This window comes from Euprymna scolopes, chromosome 28, assembly GCF_053919585.1.
Source record: "Euprymna scolopes isolate OS-2025 chromosome 28, ASM5391958v1, whole genome shotgun sequence".
In the NCBI taxonomy this organism is placed as follows: Eukaryota; Metazoa; Mollusca; class Cephalopoda; order Sepiida; family Sepiolidae; genus Euprymna; species Euprymna scolopes.
In genome coordinates, this window is record NC_136509.1 from 63,696,921 (window position 1) to 63,718,501 (window position 21,581).

General features: G+C 35.5%; 1 protein-coding gene across 1 annotated transcript in view; it reads left to right on the forward strand.

Moving 5' to 3' along the window:
- Positions 1-21,581, forward strand: part of LOC145249678 (dexamethasone-induced Ras-related protein 1-like) — a 1,077,461-nt gene that overhangs the window by 549,200 nt on the left and 506,680 nt on the right. The gene's annotated exons all lie outside the window — the stretch shown is intronic.

Genomic DNA, 21,581 nt, shown 5'->3' on the forward strand with positions numbered 1-21,581 from the left:
TCTACTGGGGGAAACGCACCGTGGACTTAATAGAATCGAACTAACCTTTGATTCCATGTTTAAGTAAAACTCAATAGGTCTCCAAGTTTTACTTATAACACGTTTGTTTTTCTTTTAATCTTAACCCTAACCCTCATCGAATAACACTTAGCAACCGATATTCAGGTAAATACACTATCATATCACATTGCATTATTCAATCGTTCAGTTCTTTCATGTTAAGCTACTTAAAATCACTAAGTTCAGTTGCAGTGCTCCGTGGCGTAGTGGTTAGCGTGCCGGATACTTCACATTCTATTTTCACGTTCGCGCCTACCTACCGTAGTCGATTTTGTTTGCCTAAACACCAAGAATTGAATTTTCTTGGTGGCTGATATGTTAACGTCGCACTTTTTTCACACTTTATTTTCCAACTTCACCTTAAGGCTTCGGGTTCGATCCTTCCTACTTACCTAGCAACCCCCCCCCCGACACAAACACCCGGGCAACGATTTTTTATTATTCTTTTGTTTTGATTTACCCAAAAGCACACACACCTCTAAACACCCGGGCAACGCCGGGCACTCCCGCTAGTTTTTAATAATGTGTTTAAAAGTTGCTTCGATAACGTCGAAAGTTTTAAAGTTATTTCAAAATGGGCTTTGTATTCATCTCCTAGGATGTTATACAGCACTCTTTTAGGGCTTATATAGAAAGCAAGTAATTACTGCAGCACTAGAATGATAAACCATTTGTTAAGCTGTGTTAGCAACAGACTAGTCATATGTCTTCCATGAATTTTAATAAATCTGTATATTTGAAAAAAACATGTACAAACTTTATAAACATTGGTTTGTCGATTGTCTCACAATTCTTGAGTATTTCAAAGAATCCGAATACGGTTTACATGACTGAAACATCTATGTCAAAATGTGTGCGACTCAATTATATGTCCAGTATGAATATGTCTATCTGTGAGGAATTTGTATTTTCCCCTCCCCCCACACACACACAAGAACGCAGTTAGATATAATGTCGGTCTTTAAAGTAGAAAAGATCGAACTTTGAATTGTGACGAATTAAAAATTTCCTCAGTATGAAAGAATTTTTCGATAACGTACGGAAAACCATGATGTCTAGTATCAGAACAAATACTACACTTCGCTCTTAGCTAAAAGAGTTACATTTCATTGTGAAAGGTTAAATAAACGCATAATAAAATGGGCAGTTATTTTTTTTAATTGTGGAGTATAATTATCGATACTTTGTTCCATGTGGAAATAGAAAACATCGAAGAAAACATTCAGTTTGTAGAAATGAGTAATAAAACCATACCTTATCTCTTTACAAGTCCGTGTAGATAGGGAAGAGAGCTGACTTATTTTAATAAAATGCATAGACTACAAGAGGATTATAAGAATTCGATATGATATCTGTTGCAATTTTTTACTGCTATTTTATGTTCTATTTTTTGCGAAAAAGAATAATCACTGTGCCCATATATCCATTCTTTTTGTCACAGAATGATTAATTATGCCCAATTTTAAACCTCTAGCTAGGTGACAATAAGTATGTTGGGATTTTTACTCAAAAATACAAATAAAAAATGCATACTTTCTTATCGGTAGAGGAAAAGTGCTAGGGAAGTGTTAAAAACGAGTTGAAACATCCAGAATCCGATAGGAAGCGATAGCAGCAAGCCAAACGTATGAACAAAGATCTGATGCTGCCAAAATGTCGGAATTGGTCATTGAATTTCAAGAGATCATCGACAATGTAATCGCGACATTGCCAATTACAAATAGATAGGTAACCACTCATTAGACTGGAAGTATATAAACGCATTTCATACCAGACAAGTGTAATTTCTGTCAACGGTGAAGAAAACAAAAGACGAGTAAAATAGGTACAGATAAACTGGTTGAAACACCAATTTGATTTGTGATATTTCTCCGATAAAAAAAACTGCCAAGACTAGAAGATTGCAGAACAATGAATATATCGCCCCTTCATCCATACACGTCTACAAAGAATTTCAAGCAACCATCACAGTCTTAGTCATCTTCAGCAAAGAATTTGCCATCATGTCACACCTCTTTTTGTCTGGGGGTCTCAACATAAACACCTGTGAATATCTTCTCGTTGTCTCTAAAGTAATTAATCACTGGATCGATTACTTTTATGTTTGTAGGTCGTAGGTATGACAAAAGGTGCAGTATCTCGCATACCAGCCGAAAGGCACAGACCTGATTCATATATTATTTAATTGGAATTCATTATTGAAATGAGTATTGTTTATTAATTTATTTTATTGCGGACTATTATCCTCATCTTTCTTAGATGCTATTTCATGACGTTTCGACCAACTATTCCTCTGGCCTTCGTCAAGTGGTAACCGCGACAGGATAAGAACTCCAAGTTAGGAGCTTCGATGTTCCTATCCCATCACGGTTACCACCTGCCGAATGCCAGAGAAATAGTTGGCCGAAACGTCGTGAAACAACATCTAAGAAAGGTGACGATAATAGTCCGCAATAAAATTAATTAACATACCCGATTCTCGAAGAACTTCGTCACCCACATTTTATCTTACATTTGGCCCCAAAGTTCTTTGTGTTCTTTGTGTGGGAACAGTGACACGAGGCACAAACATATCCAGTGGCAAAATGAAAGAAGTACAAGCAAGAATAACACTCTTTATTTGAGGGGTGCTAATCCGTTTTCAGGCTATCATCAAGGGCAAAGGCCGGTTGTGGATTTAAATCAATAATTGCTACAGCGTTCAATTGATATTGCGTAGACATTGCAGTAAATTTATTATGTATATTATATAGGTTTTAGGCCTACGGGCTAGATTTTTAGTGTTTCCAAAGAAATTGGAGATATAGATCGACGATAAAACTAATGTACAATGCCATTGAAATATATAATATTTCAATAGCAGAAAGAATGTTAGAACATAAATTTTTGAAACAATAATCAATTTGGAATTTGCGATATTGTCAATATTCAAAAGCCAGTTAAAATACAGTTACAAAAACAGCATGATTTTTTTACGTGAGTAATGTAAACAGAAACGATGGTTTTATTATATCTTTCGAAAACACAGATAGTGTTTCGAGGATCGGCTTTGCGCCTGATCATCACTTTTGGGTCAATAGGGCTCTAATAGACGCATTTTACTAAGATGTAGAAACCGATAGAAATATTTGCGAATTCCGAGGTAAGGAACATCAAAGTGACAAAGTTATTTAGAATAATACTTGTTGTTGTGGCGTTTCAACCCGAGCGAAGTATCTTCGTTCATTTTTCAAACGACTGAAGAAAAAGAAACAATAAAAGGTTTGTTGCCCTTTGTCTATAAGAATACGTCTAATGTGTAACCAGTGCGCATACGCACCCGCAATGAACATTTAACGAATTATAGAACACTGTATACACACTAGACAATACTGCAATAATTAGCTAATAATTACGCATTTACATGAAGACGTGTGTATATAGATTAAAGAGATTATATGGTTCATATATTTATGCATAGATCACAGAGATACGTATGAGTGTCCGCATATTATCGGAAAATACAGTCATGCTACATATGCATTTAAAAAGATTAATGGCGTCTCGTATATACACACGTTTATACGCACTAGTATATAACATGTAGACTACTAACAAATTGCTTGCAACTTTACATCATAACTATTCCTCGTTACTTTGTAGATTCACCAACACATAAGCATTCAATATTTAACAATACTGGCCCTTGTTTCTATAATATCTCGTTGTATTTAACAGCCTTTTTTACATGCAGATCGTAGTTATATTTTATCGTTAATGTTTTGTAATCATCAGTTCAAAAATATTTAAATTTGTAGCATCATTTAAATAAATATGACAGGGTTGAGTTTTTAATTCAAAACTAAAAGAAATATTAGAGAAAAAGTAAAACCATTAATAGGAGTGACATTTTGTGCTCCAGATTTTTTCTCCATAGTAACCAGCATTCTCATTGCAGTTTTGCCAGGAATTCGATGACCATTTTTATGAATAGAGAATTATTGTGATTTGTAAGTGTCATATGATGTGTACATTGAGCAGCGAATAATCCAAGCTACGCTTAAGATTGTCTAGCAATGATCGCTTCGCTGATTACAAATTATGTGTTTTGTATACAACATATATACATATATAAAATATGCATGTATATATTAAAATTATGTATTTTATACAATATATGTGTGCGTGTGCATTGTGTCTGTGTGTTGTATGCAGATATTGTATAAATGTAATTTTATATATCATATATTAATATATTATATGCAGTAATACAATAGTTATAATGAATTTGCGTTTGTTTGAAAGCTTTTTGTTCACTTCTTACCTCTGCATATATAGTGTGAGAATATGATTTTCCTAATTTTAATCGTTGTTAACTTTCACGTTGTTACTATTGTCACATACTAGGTATATACTTTATTATGTATGTAAAATATATATGCGTAGTGTCGTCATACTAATGTATATGCAGGTATAAATGTGTATTTTTAAATGTACGTATAAAATAAATAACAATCGATTTATATTTTTGCGCATCACGTGTAAATGTGCAAATAGGTGTGTGCGTGTGTTTTACACATATCCATAAACAGTTCTATAAAATGACACCAACATATGGTGCAGATATTACGTTGTGAAGAGTGTAAGGTCTCTCTCTCTCTCTCTTTATATATATATATATATATATATATATATATATATATAAATATGAAGGCCATCCCCCTTGAATAATCCTGCAGCCTCTAGGTCTCTTCGCCTCCATTTAAAATTTCATATCGTCGGATTTTATCCACTATGATAAGCTAATATATATATATATATATATATATATATATATATATATATATATAAAGCGCTGTATAGAAAAAGCGTTGGGTATATGATGATGTGTGTATATAGTGAAGTTTCTCTGTGTCGCCTCATGCTCATAAATCCTTCTGGATGTGTGATTGGCATGAGTTACAGGACATTTACAATACAGATAAAGGGGGATGAAACACAGTTCTTGCCAATAAAGAAATCATATTTTTTTATCCGGATCTTGGTTTATGAATCTTCCAAAAACTGAAATAAACATTACTTCCAAAGAAACGGCCAAGAGTCTTCAATTATATATTAGACAGCTTTTATTTCATTATGTTTAATTGTTAGAAGATGGCACGCTTTTCTTAGACTCTGCTTCACTCTCGTACATGGCCATTACGGCCCTGTCTCCAAAGCTCTTCTTTCGTCTACCGTCTAGCTGTCTCTCTAGCTCTGTGTCATACTATATATATATATATATATATATATATATATATATATATATATATATATATATATATATATACATATATTCCGTTGGGCTTATGTTACTCGACCACACGAAGACACAGCACGTGACTTTCGATCACGTTTTCTGGCCAAATTATTTTTATGCATAAGTTTCAAAACCCACTCTGTCTCTGTCCACCACATTATTTCCTTATCATTGTTTCCAAGTTAACCAAAATATTTTAATAAACATTCGTTTGTTTCAATAATATTCTCTGTGCATATCTTTTTTACATAACAATTACAAAACTATAACAGAGTTGGTTATCTTACATTTTACTTTTTGATAATAATAGTCGATGTTCTAAATAAACTATCAGCAAGGCCACTCGATGTTGCTCTGTCATAGTCCAACACAGATAATTCTTTCTAAGAGGATGCTAACTCCATTTAACAAATGTGTGCATAAGTAAATGAACATGATTGTCTGCTTAGATTCTCAGAACCAGCATTTTAATTCTCTACTGACTGAGTTTCCTTGTTAAATATATCCAGCTATTTTCTTTGTTTCCAGAATCGGATTGCGCCATCTACTTGTGTTTGCGAATAAGGCTAACTTTTATCTGTTATTGTCCTTATTCATATTGCAATGTGTTTACAATTCTATTTTTGTCACTATTGTTTATTATTTGAAAATTCTTCTCAATACTTAATATCGCTTTTCATAACTGGTTTTCTTACATTCCTCTGTCCAGCAACCTGTATGCACAGACTACCTAACATACTCGATGGTTAATTGTAGGGTTCTAATTTTTCACAATCCATTTTTATACAAAAAATAACAATGATATGATTGGTTCTTATACTGCACTGGGCCAAGAAAAGGTCAAACTTTATCCACTATAATTTTTCAACATTGGTAATTTATTGACCGCTCCCTATTTTGTTTAGGTCGTAATTTCTGTACGCCCTCATGATATTTTCTCAGGAGGGGGTGCGAGTCAAACACCTCACCATCAATGTCGGCTGTTTAATCAGCAACCCTCTTTGCCATTGTAAACAGTGTATCTGTTTCACCTCACCGCCCAAATTCGACAATATATCGTTTGATGGTTCCTCTAACTTTCCCTATGATGTCAACAACTCTCAGGTTTATTCATGAATTTTCCTAACATATTGATCTCACCGATCGCTACAAATCACTCACACTCACGGCTAGGTTCGGGTATCAAAACGGAATACCCCTATCCACGATGTTTCAAGTGGAAACCCCCTCAATTACACAAGGCACTTCTTCTAATATACTAATTCGCTCAGACTTCAAAGCTCCGATCTGTGCGCAATCTTGAACAAATCACCGGAAAATGTCACATGTACCCTAACTATAACCCTTAATTATTATATGGAGCGAGTATCCGACTCCAGTATCGCATTTTTTTAATCCGTACTGACCGTGTCCCTTTAACAAAACTTTTAACTACAGTTTTCTACGTCAGAAATGAACGCTCATTCCGAGTATCCACGCTGGAATGTCCAGAATACAAAAGTGAAGTCATCCCACATACATATCAATAAGAGCAACTTATTATGGCACCCTGTCATTCATACTGCTCTCAGACATTAACCACCAACATAGAGCAATTGTTGTGAGCAGAGGACAATATCTGAGAAGCTCCCAGAACAACAGCCTTGAATGGTATATGGACATCAAGAGACAAGAGCCAGCAGAACTACATCAATCACCCAGCTGATCAAGGGTTTTAGACAGGGTTGTCTCACAGATGAGGCTGCAACACCAAACAAGCCTGCCACAGAAATAGCGACAAAGAGCCGGAGGAAATATTCCAAAACCTGATGAATGGGGCCAACATCAGCAAGTAAAATAATATCTGGAGGAACTATCTCACGAATACATCGACAATAGAGGTTCCTTGACCTGGCTCGCTTTCACGACCAGGGGAGGATTATAATGGCTGCTCAATATCAGGGATTGATAAATAATGCTTTCAATAAGATGCCAGGCCAAAGTAACGACAACAACTGCAGGTTCTGCCACACGGAAATGGAACCTGGTATCAAGTTACAATGTGCTTTTGGATGACGGCTACTACACAGCGATATATAATAGTGTGCAAGTATTAATTTCACCTGTTTGACCATTTACTGTGTCATTCTATTCATTATTTTTACTCTTTTTGACTTTCCTGACTAAAAATATAATGGCCCTTTTTTACATTATATATTATCACTTGCTTTTCCAAATATGTGAGGAATTCCTATATATTCCTTCGGCTGGTATTCAAAATCAAACATTCCAAGCTCATATGGCCAGATAAAAAACGGTTTTAATGCTTTTTTTACAAACTGTTCCATACAGTGGACAACGAACACTTTTTAATATGAATCTGACGTGAGATTTCTGTGAATTCCTCGAAACAGTAAAATATTTTGTCGCCTACCGTAAGATCAATCTATTCTAAACGTCTTTATATTAAATCTGTAAGCTGGCAATCAGTTTATGAATTCGATGTACCTTCATTATATTTTTCTTAACTTATACGAGACAACTACAAAATTGTAATCGAATTAAATTAGGTATAATATCAGTATTATATATACATAACAAGAATATCGTTAATGTTTATAAATGAACAGACAAAAAACTCCAAAAATTGTGTCACACACCGAGAATAAAAAAAAATTCCTTTTTTAAACAGTTATCAGGATCCGAAATTAAAATCATCATTCTTACAGTTGAAAACGAAGTATCATTCAAGTAATTGCACCTTAAATATCACAAGAATTGCCATATTAAAATTCTGTTCAAACTTAAACAAAAAAAAACATGACGGAAATTTAAAACTAATAACATTATTCATTGCATGCTAACAAATAATCGTGTGCGAGAAATTCCTTCCATTTAAATTCCTAAGTAAAATTCCTTACTTTTCATAACGAATAAAAGAAGACGTACACATTTTTTTCAATTTACCCCTTTATTTTTTCTTTTTTAACACTGTTTAATATATAAATGTCTTCAACTTAAAATCGTGTTTTTTACATTTTGTTTGTGTATGTGCGTCCATGTTTTTTCTTCTTCAAAACACAGCTTTAATATAAGTTTTTTCAACTTAATCACATTTTTTCCACATTGTGTTCGTGTGGTTCGAAGCTAGAAAGACAAGTCTTACCGTGGGTGCTCAGCGAGTGAGTTCAAGCGAAGAAAAGGAAGAACAAACATGGCGGCCAGCATTTTTATTTCGTCCGTTCTCGCGTAATCTCGTGTGTGCGTGAAGATGGAAACTATAAAATGATGTTCATTTCTCGGTGCTGGGTGATTGTTCCCGATCAGGCAGGAGAGAAGGCAACGAGAGTAGAGACAGAGGACTGTAGCGATAATCTTTCTTGAACATTCCGTTTGTGTATTTGAGGTGAACCCCCCATTATACATCTAGCTATTTCGGCGATGGCCAACGCAGGCTAAAGCAACATGATTAAGTCTTTTAATCACGACGGTGATGTGGTGGCGTGGCTTAAAAAGTTGACCTTGTAGCAAGGATTCAGAGGCTGGATGATGTGGCCGCAGTAATACCAGTTTCTAGAAGGGGACGCACTGGTCCTCTATTTGGAGCTCAGCGAGCGGGAACAGGGTGACGCGGACGCCATCAAGGGTCGACTGATCGAAGCTTTTGCAGTAGGGGCCTTTCGAGGCCTTTAATAAGTTGAAAGAGAAGAGGTGGACTGGTCCATCTGTTGATGTCTACGCGAATTAGATAAGGAGATTGGTTGAGTTGTCGGGCATCAGGGGACACGCCACGAGTCCCGTAGTCAAGATGACTTTCGTTACCGGGTTCCTGGAACAGATATCGAAAAGGTTGCAGCAGGTCCCGGGAGTGGAGACGCTGGATGTGAGTGAGTTGCTTAAAACTGCAAAAATCTTGGTGAGCACCCAGTCCACGGAGCCTGGAGGAACGACAGCAACGGTGCAGCAGGATGTGGGCAGGAATCTGCCGAACCCGGGGATGGCATGCTTCGAATGCGGAGGACCACACATGCGAATAGATTGCAGGAAGTTCTTGCAACGGACAGTGTATTACAAATGCAATCGGAGAGGCCATTTAGCAGTAAAATGCACAAGTTCGGGAAACTGGCGAGGGGAGGCCGATTCGCCAGCAGCCGCCCTGATTCGAGAATAGTGGCGAACCCGCAGCAGATGCCCAAACATAAGATTGCGGTGGAAGGACGGGAAGTTATGGCCCTGATTGACACTGGCTACACCACTACCATGGTGCACACTACCCTGGTCGGAAGATGGAAAGGGAAGGGTGAAGTAGTGGTATTCGATGGGTCGCGAGTGAAGTATCAAGGGAGGAAGACCGTCACTATTGATATTGCTGAATGTCGGTTGAGGGTCCATGCAATTGTCACTGATCGCCTGGTGCCTGGCGTCCAAGCCATTATTGGAATGGATGTTATATGCCGCCTTGGAGGTGTTACCATCATATGTAACAACGTGAGGTTCGGACTAGCTGAGTGCACGGTGACGGAGAACGCCCCCAGAGGGATCAACAAGACCGGGAAGGAATGAAAATTGTCGATCAAAGATCAGGACTTCCGAGCCGAATTCAACGGAGAGCGGTGGACGGTGGAGTGGGCATGGAAACATCAAGCGCCATCGCTGACAAACAGGGTGGCGTGCTACACAAATTCGCTTAGAGTAGGGGCGAGAAATGAGTTTGAGCAAGAAGTCGATCGATGGATTGAGGAGGGGATACTGATGCCTTGGACGGATGACGTGGAGTCGGGCATTTTGCCGTTTATGGCCGTTCTGCAAACAACTAAAGGGAAAGTAAGACCGGTCCTGGATTTCCGAGAGCTGAACGGCCATGTTAAGTGCCATATGGGAGGCGACACCGTAGATGTGTGCAGTGAGACCATTAGGGAATGGAGGCAGATGAATGGAGCATCTACGTTGGTAGATCTAAAATCTGCCTATTTGCAACTCCATGTTGCCAAGAAGCTCTGGAAATATCAGTTAGTCAAGTACAAAGGCAAAACTCACTGCCTTACGCGAGTAGGGTTCGGGTTAAATTCGGCACCCAAGATTATGTCAACTATCTTCAGGAAGATTCTGGAGACAATGGGAAAGGGAGATGGGGTAGTGAGCTCATACATAGACGACATTCTGGTGAATGAGACTGTGGTAACTGCCAAGGAGGTGGAGGCTCATTTGAAGAGGTTCGGGTTGGTCGCTAAAGAGCCGGAAAAATTAGACGGAGGGGCTGCTTTGGGCCTAAAACTGAAACGAGGTGCGTCAGACGGCCTAGAGTTTCGCACGGGAAACGAGATCCCACAACTGAAGCAGGAGCTCAACAGACGTGAACTTTTTTCCATATGCGGAAAGTTGATCGGACATTACCCCGTTGCTAGCTAGCTTAGACCAGCATGCAGCTACATAAAGAGACACGCCGAAGGACGAGGATGAAATGATAAGGTGGGAGAGAGAACGGTCGCCATGATGGAAGAGCTCTTGAAAGAGGCAGAACGGCAAGAGCCAGTCCGGGGAACTTGGAACGTACCGCGAATATTGGATGGAGTCGTGTGGTGCGATACGAGCAGCATTGCAACAGGGGTCGTTTTGGAAGTTGGAGGAGTAGTTGCAGAAGATGCAGCCTGGTTGAGGAAAAAGAATGACGTCAGCCACATCAATGTGGCGGAATTAGACGCGACAATGAAAGGAGTCAATCTGGCCTTGAAATGGGAACTACGTGACATCTGTATCAAAACAGACTCTGCCACAGTGTTTGCTTGGCTAAAGTCTCTCATTTCAAGCGAAAAAAGGATAAAAACGAAAGGGGCTGCGGAGATGTTAGTGAAGCGCAGGCTTGGGGTGCTGGCTGAGCTGATGCAAGAGTTTTGTTTGAAGCTTCGCGTAGACATGGTGGCTTCTGAAAAGAACCGAGCAGATGCTCTCACGAGAGTGAAGAAAAGTTGGCTGTTGCCAAAGAAAGATGTTGTTGCTGCATCGGATCTAGATGATGTTGGCGTGCGAGAACTGCACAATTTGCACCATATGGGGGTACAGAGGACTTGGTACTTAGTGAAAAAAGTCGACCCGAGGATCACCAAGGAGCAAGTGAGGCAAGTGGTCAGGACATGCGACAGATGTCAGTCGATTGATCATGCTCCAAGCACGCATGAAGCTGGCCAATTGGAGGTGAGTGGGGCCTGGGAGAGACTGGCATGCGATGTCACCCATTACAGGGGTGGACTTTACCTGACCATGATTGACTGTGGGCCCGGGCGATTTGCCCTATGGAAGAAGCTACGTGGAGGAACAGGCAATGAAATAGCGGCAATCCTTGATGAGGTGTTTTGGAGCGAGGTCCCGTGGAAGACTTGTTAAGCGACAACAGGACTGCATTCAAGTCAGTAGCAGTGACAGAAGTACTGAAGAAATGGAAGATCCAACAATTTTTCAGAGCTGCCTATAGACCCAGTGGGAACGGGATCGTGGAGAGAAACCACCGCACCATAAAGGCAGTTGCGGAAAGAGGAGGCACCTCACCTGAGCAAGCCGTCTTCTGGTATAACATGTCGCCTAAACTGGGACAAGTACCAGAGACGGTTCCGCAACTGTCAACGTTTGCATATTCCTGGAGACATCCCAGGGTGGAGCCGGCAATCCGAGAAGTAGGGGCCACAGGGACAATTAAACTCGGGGACGAGGTATGGGTGAAGCCACTGGGGGCGCGCTGCACCACACAATGGAGTAGAGGTCGCGTGACTGGGAGGAACACTAGTAACAACATTGTGGTGGAAGGAGTCCCGAGGCACATTCTCGACGTCAGACCAGTGGAGGGCGAAGCAGTGGAGGGGAGTGTGCAGCTACAGGAGGAGGACGAGACACCTCAGCAGCCAAATAGAGAGAGGCGACCGCCACAGTGGATGAGAGACTACGAAATGTGATCTTGAGATCAGGGAGGCATGTGGTTAGAAGCAAGAAAGACAAGTCTTACCGTGGGTGCTCAGCGAGTGAGTTCAAGCGAAGAAAAAGAAGAACAAACATGGCGGCCAGCATTTTTATTTCGTCCGTTCTCGTGTAATCTCGTGTGTGCGTGTAGATGGAAACTATAAAACGATGTTCATTTCTCGGTGCTGGGTGATTGTTCCCGATCAGGCAGGAGAGAAGGCAACGAGAGTAGAGACAGAGACTGTAGCGATGATCTTTCTTGAACATTCTGTTTGTGTATTTGAGGTGACCCCCCCCCATTATACATCAGTTCGTATGGTATGAAACCCGGATTTTGTGTTTCTTTTATTATATTTATTGGCTTCGGTGTTCATGTTCGAACCGGGTCGTCAACGCAACTCTCATCCCGACATTAATAACGTGTGTGTTTCATATCGGGTATATAATTGCCATAATTATGTATGTATAATATATGCCCAGTGCCGTTATAGTGTTGTATATACACATTCAATAGGTATTTTTAAATCTATATATCTATAAAAGTGAACGTGTCTGTCTGTGTGTCTGTGTGTCTGTGTGTCTGTCTGTCTGTGTACATTTCACTACGCAATAGCTCTGTAAATTTTTAGTCTATAGACTCGAAATTTGAAATACCGGGTACTGAGATTTGGGAAAATCGATGTGACGGGTGTCAGCCAGAAATTTGGCTGTTAAGGGGTCAAATTTCAACGATTTGACCTTTAAGAACTCTACCAAACTCCTCCAACAATTTTGGGTTTAGACACTTGAAATTTTAGATATAGATTTCTTGAACCTGGATCTTACTTAATAAAGTGATTTGAGCCCGAAACTATAAATTTTAAGGGGTCATAATAGGGGTCAAAGTTTTAAAAAATTAACCATTTTTTTTTGTTTTTTTTTGCTTTTTTTGCACAGCATACACCTCCAAACACCCGAGCAACGCCGGGCACCCCTGCTAGTATATGTATAAAGTAAATTAAAATTCATTTATCATTTTTGCGTATAACGTATAACTGTGTAAATGTGTGTGCGCGCATTGCGTGCGTGGCTGTTTAACACATATCCATTAACAATTCAATAACAAAACAGCAACATATGGCGTAGACAGTTCTTTCAAACAGGTGCGAACTCCAATCCACAAACGTATCTCTAATTAAATGAACAACGGATCAATAGGTTCGCATTCAGAATATAGTTTTTAACAAATAATGACGCTACCTTATTACGTTTAGGATGTCTTTATTTTCGGGTACTAGTTCAAGTTACGCTGGTCGATTGTCTCTTCTTGGAGACTACATGTAATTAATGTTTGCATTTTCAAACTTACTGGTGTACTCGCTAGCTAATCGCCAAGACGAAGAATATTGAAATGAAATGATTATCAACACAAAAATGTGTATAGAAGCATTAATTTTATTATGGAATGAAAAACTTGTGTATGCTTTATGGGACAGTTTAGGTCAATAATCTGCTTACATAGCCTTTGAAAACTATTGGATTGTAAGCAGGAGTGAAGCAGTTCTGAGATATTTTCACAACCAGGTATCGCTTAGAAAGAGATATTATTAATTAAATTCAGTCTGAGTGTAGACATATAGATAGAGAATGGAAATTCTCTTTTCCTTTTTTGTAACAATGCGAGATGTGGAATATTTTGCAATGAGAGAAAAGGTTGGAACTCAGTCGAGCACTTTACAAAGAAATTAGGATAGCGTAGATATATAGCAAAGTCTTTACTGTGAGAAATCAGTTGCTGGGAGAACCGCTTACCACCAATAGATTTAAAAGTCGATTTTTTTTACTTTGCCAGTACAAGAATGTGTTCTATGGATCATCTTTGAATAATGACACTTATTTTTTGTCTATTGCTGGCTGATTATTATATAAAAATGTGTATTTTTACATACATCATTATCTTCTTTTTGACTCTAAACCAAGACACACACACACACACACACACACACACACACACTTGCTTGGATTTTTTAATATAAATTTACTGTTTTTAGTTCCGCCTTTCTTATTTTATTATAATCCGAAAGTTAGGTTAATAAATGTGTGTTTCCCTAAGGTTTTTAATCACACAAATCTATGGTAACATATTCTTTAGCTTTGAAATGCAGGTATGCTAAGAACATATGCGTATTATTCTCACTATCATTCTATGTTGTTTGAATTTTTTCTTTGTTTTTAACTGTATCTATCGCTATTGCTTCCCTCTGTCTATTTATCTCTACGTGTTGTAGATAATAAACTAACTATAAAACTTATTGGTATATTCTATTGTAAACAAAATAAGATATAACGATTAGTAGCAATACAATTTAACATGTAGCTGAAAGAGCAAACAGTAAGAAAGGGCGGCGATATAACAAATAGAAAGGTTGTTGTTTTTTTTTACAAATGGGCGTTCCAAAAGTCTGTCAAAATGGATGAGAGGAAATTGAAATTTGTATTTTTAGTATCGACGAACTCATGCATTTACAATCTGAAAGTGTCATCTCTCTGTTGCAGATATTTATAGCGTAAAGTTCTAAGAAAGAAATCCTTGTCATAAACGTATATCAGAGGCTGTGATGCATCATATAATTTTTGGCAAAATTGCATTGATAATCGTGGTGACTATGTGAGAAAATAAGTTCCGGAGCACAAAAAGTTGTTCGTTTGATTGGTACCACTCCCATCTGACTAGTGCTTATTTTTTTTATGTTAAAAATAGAAGGCTTTACTTATGCAATGATATTTGTAGGTAACATTATATTTTAAAACTAAACTGTGTGAGGTTCTCCAAACTCACATTTTTCTGATAAAACAACTCAAACAATAACGGAAACTCATGTAATAATAGTATAAAACTCTGTAATATACATTCTCATGCATATGTAATAATGTTATTATTACATATGATTTTGGTTTTTACTGAGCCAATTTGAATTTTATAGTAATTTTTATTTTATAGTAATTTAATGCTTAATTTTATAGTAATTTTAATGTTTACATAGATTTAACTCTATTTTGCTCCTAATTTATGCATATATATTATTAGGATTTTGATGTACATACGTGCGTAAATATATTTGACATAATGCTTATTTTTATATTCAGAGTTTGGGATACCCACAACATAATAGCTTGATTAGGATAAGGATTTCATTTCCTTGAATTTTAAATCTAACTAAAAACGATTTTCCTCATAAAGCTGTGATTATCTATATATCTATATCTATATATATTTATATATGTATATCTATCTATCTATTTCTCTTTCTCTCTCTCTCTCTCTCTCTCTCTCTATATATATATATATATGTGTGTGTGTGTGTGTGTGTGTGTGCGTGTGTTTATCAAAAAATAAAGAAAATGACGATATAAATCTATAAATTAATATAAATAGATTTATTCATCTATATAGGGTATACATCAATTAGGGGTATAGGGTAAGTGAAAAACCTTTATACTCTGGTATTTCAAAGTATAATGCTTCACATCAAAAGAGGAACGAAAATGGTCATGTAACCTAGCATCTTCTCTCCTCTTCCGATGAGAAGCATTAGGCTTCTAAATACTATAATATAAAGATTTTTCACTAACTCCACTCCCCTAATTTATGTATACTTTGCATAATTAATAAATATAAATATATTAATATATATTTTGATATCGTCATTTAAGCTGCAAAACAATTTGTTGAACTTTGCATTATTCCAATAAGTCTTCTCTTAAAGAATGGACCTTATAATTTTCCATTAACTCCCCATATATAAATATATATGGTAAGGTTAATTCCCGATATATAAATATATATGGTAAGATAAATTTATGGTAAGGTGAATTCCCCATATATAAATATATATGGTAAGGTGAATTCCCCATATATAAATATATATGGTAAGGTGAATTCCCCATATATAAATATATATGGTAAGGTGAATTCCCCATATATAAATATATATGGTAAGGTGAATTCCCCATATATAAATATACATGGTAAGGTGAATTCCCCATATATAAATATATATGGTAAGGTGACTGATAAATTTATAATTCAAAATTAGAATTAAAATTAAAAATTAAAAATCCGTTTCATAAGAAGGGGCATAACAAAGCCAATAAATTGTACGATCGTTTCGTAAACAATGTTTTTATTGTGACAGACATTGAGTAAAGGACAATAATTTTAGCATATAGTATTTTATGAAAACAAAGTCTCCTCATCAGCAAAATATTGTTTTTTTTTAATAAAAGACACATAAATAAACCTAACATTTAAGTAGTGCAGATGCATCTGGAAAATATTAAAATATAAGGAAAAATAGTTAATTAATGATGTAGATAAGTAAAGTAATATTGGTTCATAATAAAAGTTAGAATAAAATGTGTTTAGAGTAAACGTTAGAATAAAATTACAAAGCTGGGTTTAGATTATGTATAATGTTATAATAAGATGCTATTAGGAGAATTTCAACAAATATAAGTATATATATATATATATATATATTTTTATCTTAAAATGGTTCATCCTTTGGAAACCGTAATAATCCTCAGAGCAATTCATTTAGATGTTGTCTGTAGCTTATACATGCTCTCACTGCTTAATTTCAAATTGAAATGCCAAAAGGGAAGTTCCTAACGGTTAGCTTATTTCAGCATCGCTTAATTTAGGTTTAAATAAACATATAAATATTTAAAATGAAGGGAGATAATCTTGTTTTGTCTAGTAATATGGCCAAAGGGGGATAATTCGTTCTTATGCTGTGTATTTCATATAGTATAAGATACTTTTATTGAGTAAATTTAGTAATATTATAAGTGTTTTATTTATTTATTTATTTTATTTATTTATTTATTTATTTATTTATTTATTTGTTGGAATTAATAAAATTAGTAACCTACAAGGGTTAAATTTGAATAGAGATTTAACTAAGATACAGAACAATGGTAAATTTGTTAATAATAATGATGATCCACGTCTTATTAGTAAAGATATTCTATTACAAAATCTAGGATATATTATTAATAAGAAAGGTTTTTATGAGCTATGTTGGTTTATATTTGTTAAATTTAAACCAGTGTTTATGAATGCATAGTGATAGTATTTGCCCCCTTGAATTTAATAGGGTGGTTTTGTTTTTGGTATCGTCATAAAATCTTGAGGGTTTCAAATCTGTACAGGATCTGTTTCCCGGGGTATACGGTTTATATGATCCTACTATTTCCCATTTTAGATTGAATGAAATATTCTTATCATTGAGTTGCCAAATATGTTTAGATAGAGAGGTTTGATTCTTGAGGGAGGGTTTTTTAAAAGAGTGTTTATGGGTTGATATTCTATGTTTGATAAGACCAGATGTGGAGCCGAGGTAGATGGCGTTTTGTATAATGTATTTATTGTCAGGTCGATTAGGGGCGGCATTGGTCTGAACTGTGTTGGATTGGTAGATTGGTTGTTTGATCGTGTGGTCGAGCTATGGTTGTCATTAACATCATTTAAATTTGTGGTTTGTGATACCGTGCAGCTATAAAATACATTTTTTATTTTGCATGTACCTTGTAGAGGGCATCTATTTTTTCTTCTGCAGTTACAGCCTGCTATGTTTCCTGTATCTGTGTTTTGTATGATATTGATTTTATTATTGTTCGAACTAATTATATTTTGATGTATGTTTGGCATAGTTAAGTACGATACTTTGATCGTGTTCTTATTGAAGATTTTATTGTATCTATGAGGGGCTTTAAAGTTTTTATCTAATATTTTAAAGAATTCCTTGGCTATGTTTGTTTTCAGATTTAATGAGTAAGGACGGTTGAACCATAGGATGTCCCTATGCCTGTTTTTACGCTTACGGATTTTGGTTTGTTGTTTATTTGTGTTGGTGGCTAATACTTGTGGTTCGATTTTGATTTGTTTTGATGACACGGCCATATTAGATGTTATTATGCTTTTTGTATGTTTATTTTCAATGTAGTTTTTGTTTCTATCATTTTTATTTAGGAATTGGATTTGTGATTTGTATCCTTAGTTTTTAAGGGCTTCATTATAGTATTCCTGCTTTTTTGTTAAATATAGATTGTTTAGAGGATAGTCTAGAAATTCTTAGAGAGACATTGGGGACTATTGATTTAAATATTGATTTAGAGTGGTTTGATTCGTTATGGACGTATAGCACAGATTGGTTAGGTTTATGGTAGGGTTCAAAAGTAGAGTGTTTAAGATCTAAGGTTATGTCTAAGAAATTAATTATTTTTCTATTGTGTTCGATTTTTATAGTTAGACCATAATTTTTAAATAATTTATGTAAGAATTTAGTTGCTTTTTCGTAATTTATATTTGTGGAGTTTGTTACGAAAAGAGCGTCATTTTTGTATAACCCTCCCTCAAGTTTGAATCTTTCGTGGAGTATAGAATAAATTTCATGTAAGAGGAAGAGGTCGACCAGATCGGTGACCTGAGCCGAGTCGATCCCATTAAAACGTTGAAGTGGTCAGAGGTATTATTTTTGGTCCAATACTTGTTATCAAATGTTATTAACGATTTTCTAGCTAGTAGTATTAGTTTAATTTCGTCCTGGGTTATATTGGTTATTTTTCGTGCCATTAATAAAGATTTGTTTAGAAGAATCGGCGATATTGATTGGTAATATGATTCAATGTCAAACGACAGAAATTTAAGATTATTTTTATTTTGTATGTAAGAAAACCAATCGATTACTTGAGAAGAAGATTGCCATAGTGGGTATTTTATTGCTGATTCAATTTTGGGGAAAATTCTATCTAATATGCTTTTAATAACTATTCCTATATCAGATTTTGAGGGGCAGATGGATCTAATGGAAGGGTCTATATTAAAGCCTTGTTTGTGGTCATTCAAAATACACCTTGGGGTACCTGGTACTGATATTTCTGTGTATTTATCTATTTTGAATTTAGTTAGAATATTTTTTGCCTCGTTATTTATTCTATTTAATGCTGATTTGTTTACTGTTATATATATATATTTATATATATATATATATATATATATATATATATATATATATATATTGTTAAAACCTTTTATGTGTATGAAGAACAGTAATGTTTCATTATCAACATCCTTTTCTTATTTAGGCAGTATCACAATCCACAATCCCATGTAATCAAAGTCATTTTACTTAAAAGTTTTAAAAAAATGTGTTTTGAGTTAATGCTGGGAGATACTGAATTTTGCATTTCTCCGGGACAATTAATAAACTCTAAGTTAGAACTTGTAAACTGATTAACACATCTGATATACATAATTTGCATTATACTCGACGAAACTATTCTAGCAATATATATATATATATATATATATATATATATATATATTGTGTATGTGTGTATACATGTATATATACATATATATATATATATATATATATATATATATATATATACATATATTTATTTTCACACATATAGACAAATAAATATACAGTTAACCCAAAAATGTTCTACTCCATTGCGCTCTAAAAACTGTTCGTAACAAGACGGCATCATACAGATGTTTACAATATGGTTTTGGATGAAGGGAACTTTTGAAAGAACTGAGAAGTACCATCAATAGCTATATTTCATTTCAATTTGTGAATATTTATACCATTTTTTTGTGAATTTGTAGGTTTTTTTATTATTCTAAGTGTTGCTACATCATCATATGTTTTATAATCTAATACAGTTTTACCCTCATTTTCAAGAGAGATTTATCATTTTATTCAAAATAAATATAAATCTTTTCACACTATAAAAACGTGATAGGATGCAGGATGTCTTCTATATGCGCAAGAAATATCTCACGATTAGTGAATCAAACCTAATAATAACTTTTAAGGACATTTTATAATGTTTGAGGCTATCTTGTACTATCTAAGCAAGCATTGCACATGATTTTCCATTAAAAATGGGCGCAGAGGACGACCGCCCAAGAAGACTTCTCTTCTCACTAAAAACATCGTAAAACACCTTTAACTTGTCTGTTATTTATCACATACCTCTTTTTCGCCGTACAACGGTACCTTATTTTCCGAGTATCGGACTAATGCTTCAAACTGATTTTAACCACGATAGTAGTCGCGTATGGTTACCGCTATGAAATTTGTTTATCACCACGTGAAATGCATTTGTGTCAAGAATTAGCAATTATCGGCATTATTGTTAGCTTTAAAAGAGATATATATCAGTGTACTTAACAAGGTAATGACTTTTGACCTATATAAAGTGTCATTTGCTAATTGGGTAGCAAAATATTTATTAAAGGTCAATTAAAAATGGTGATACTCTCTGTAATTAGATTGAAACATAGAACATAGTCAAGCAATGTGAGGTATAATTAATATTCATAAATTTAAACTTAATGCCAGTAACAATACTTTAATCCATTCCAACAATACGTAAAAATCGACATAATGAGTAATACTTTCATGGATATTGCACGTTTAATAAAAACAAAATTTCTTTTATTTTCTATGCATTGCCTACATGTTTAAATAAGTCTTTATAGATTGCAGGAAATCGATGCATGTACCTTTGAAAATATTCCATGGAGATGTAATTAATATTTATTGAGAACTGACGAGATGAAAATATGTTTCATACATAGCATAGTGTACAATATATTTTAATCCTGTATTTTATTCACATGTTATACAAAATAAGATTTACTTTTAGCAACTCGTCTGTTCAGTTATATATGTCATTCATCTAAACATCCGATACAATGACAGGCTGGAAATCTCGACTGAACTTCAATCAATAGTAACACGTCTGCTCAGTTATATATAGCATTCATCTAAACGTCCTATATAGTAACAGACTACAAATCTCGACTGAATTTCAATCTATAGAAACTCGTCTGATCAGTTATATATGTCACTCATCTAAACATCCCATATAGTAACAGACTAAAAATCCCGACTGAACTCCAATCTATAGTAACTCGTGTGTTCAGTTATATATGTCACTCATCTAAACATCCCATATAGTAACATACTACACATCTCGACTGAACTCCAATCTATAGTAACTCGTGTGTTCAGTTATATATGTCACTCATATAAATATCCCATATAGTAACAGACTGGATATCTCGACTGAACTCCAATCTATAGTAAGTCGTATGTTCAGTTACATATGTCACTCATCTAAACATCCCATATAGTAACAGGTTTGAAATCTCGACTGAACTCCAATCTATAGTAATTCGTCTATTCAGTTATATATATATCATTCATCTAAACATCCCATATAGTAACAGATTGGAAATCTCGATTGACACCCA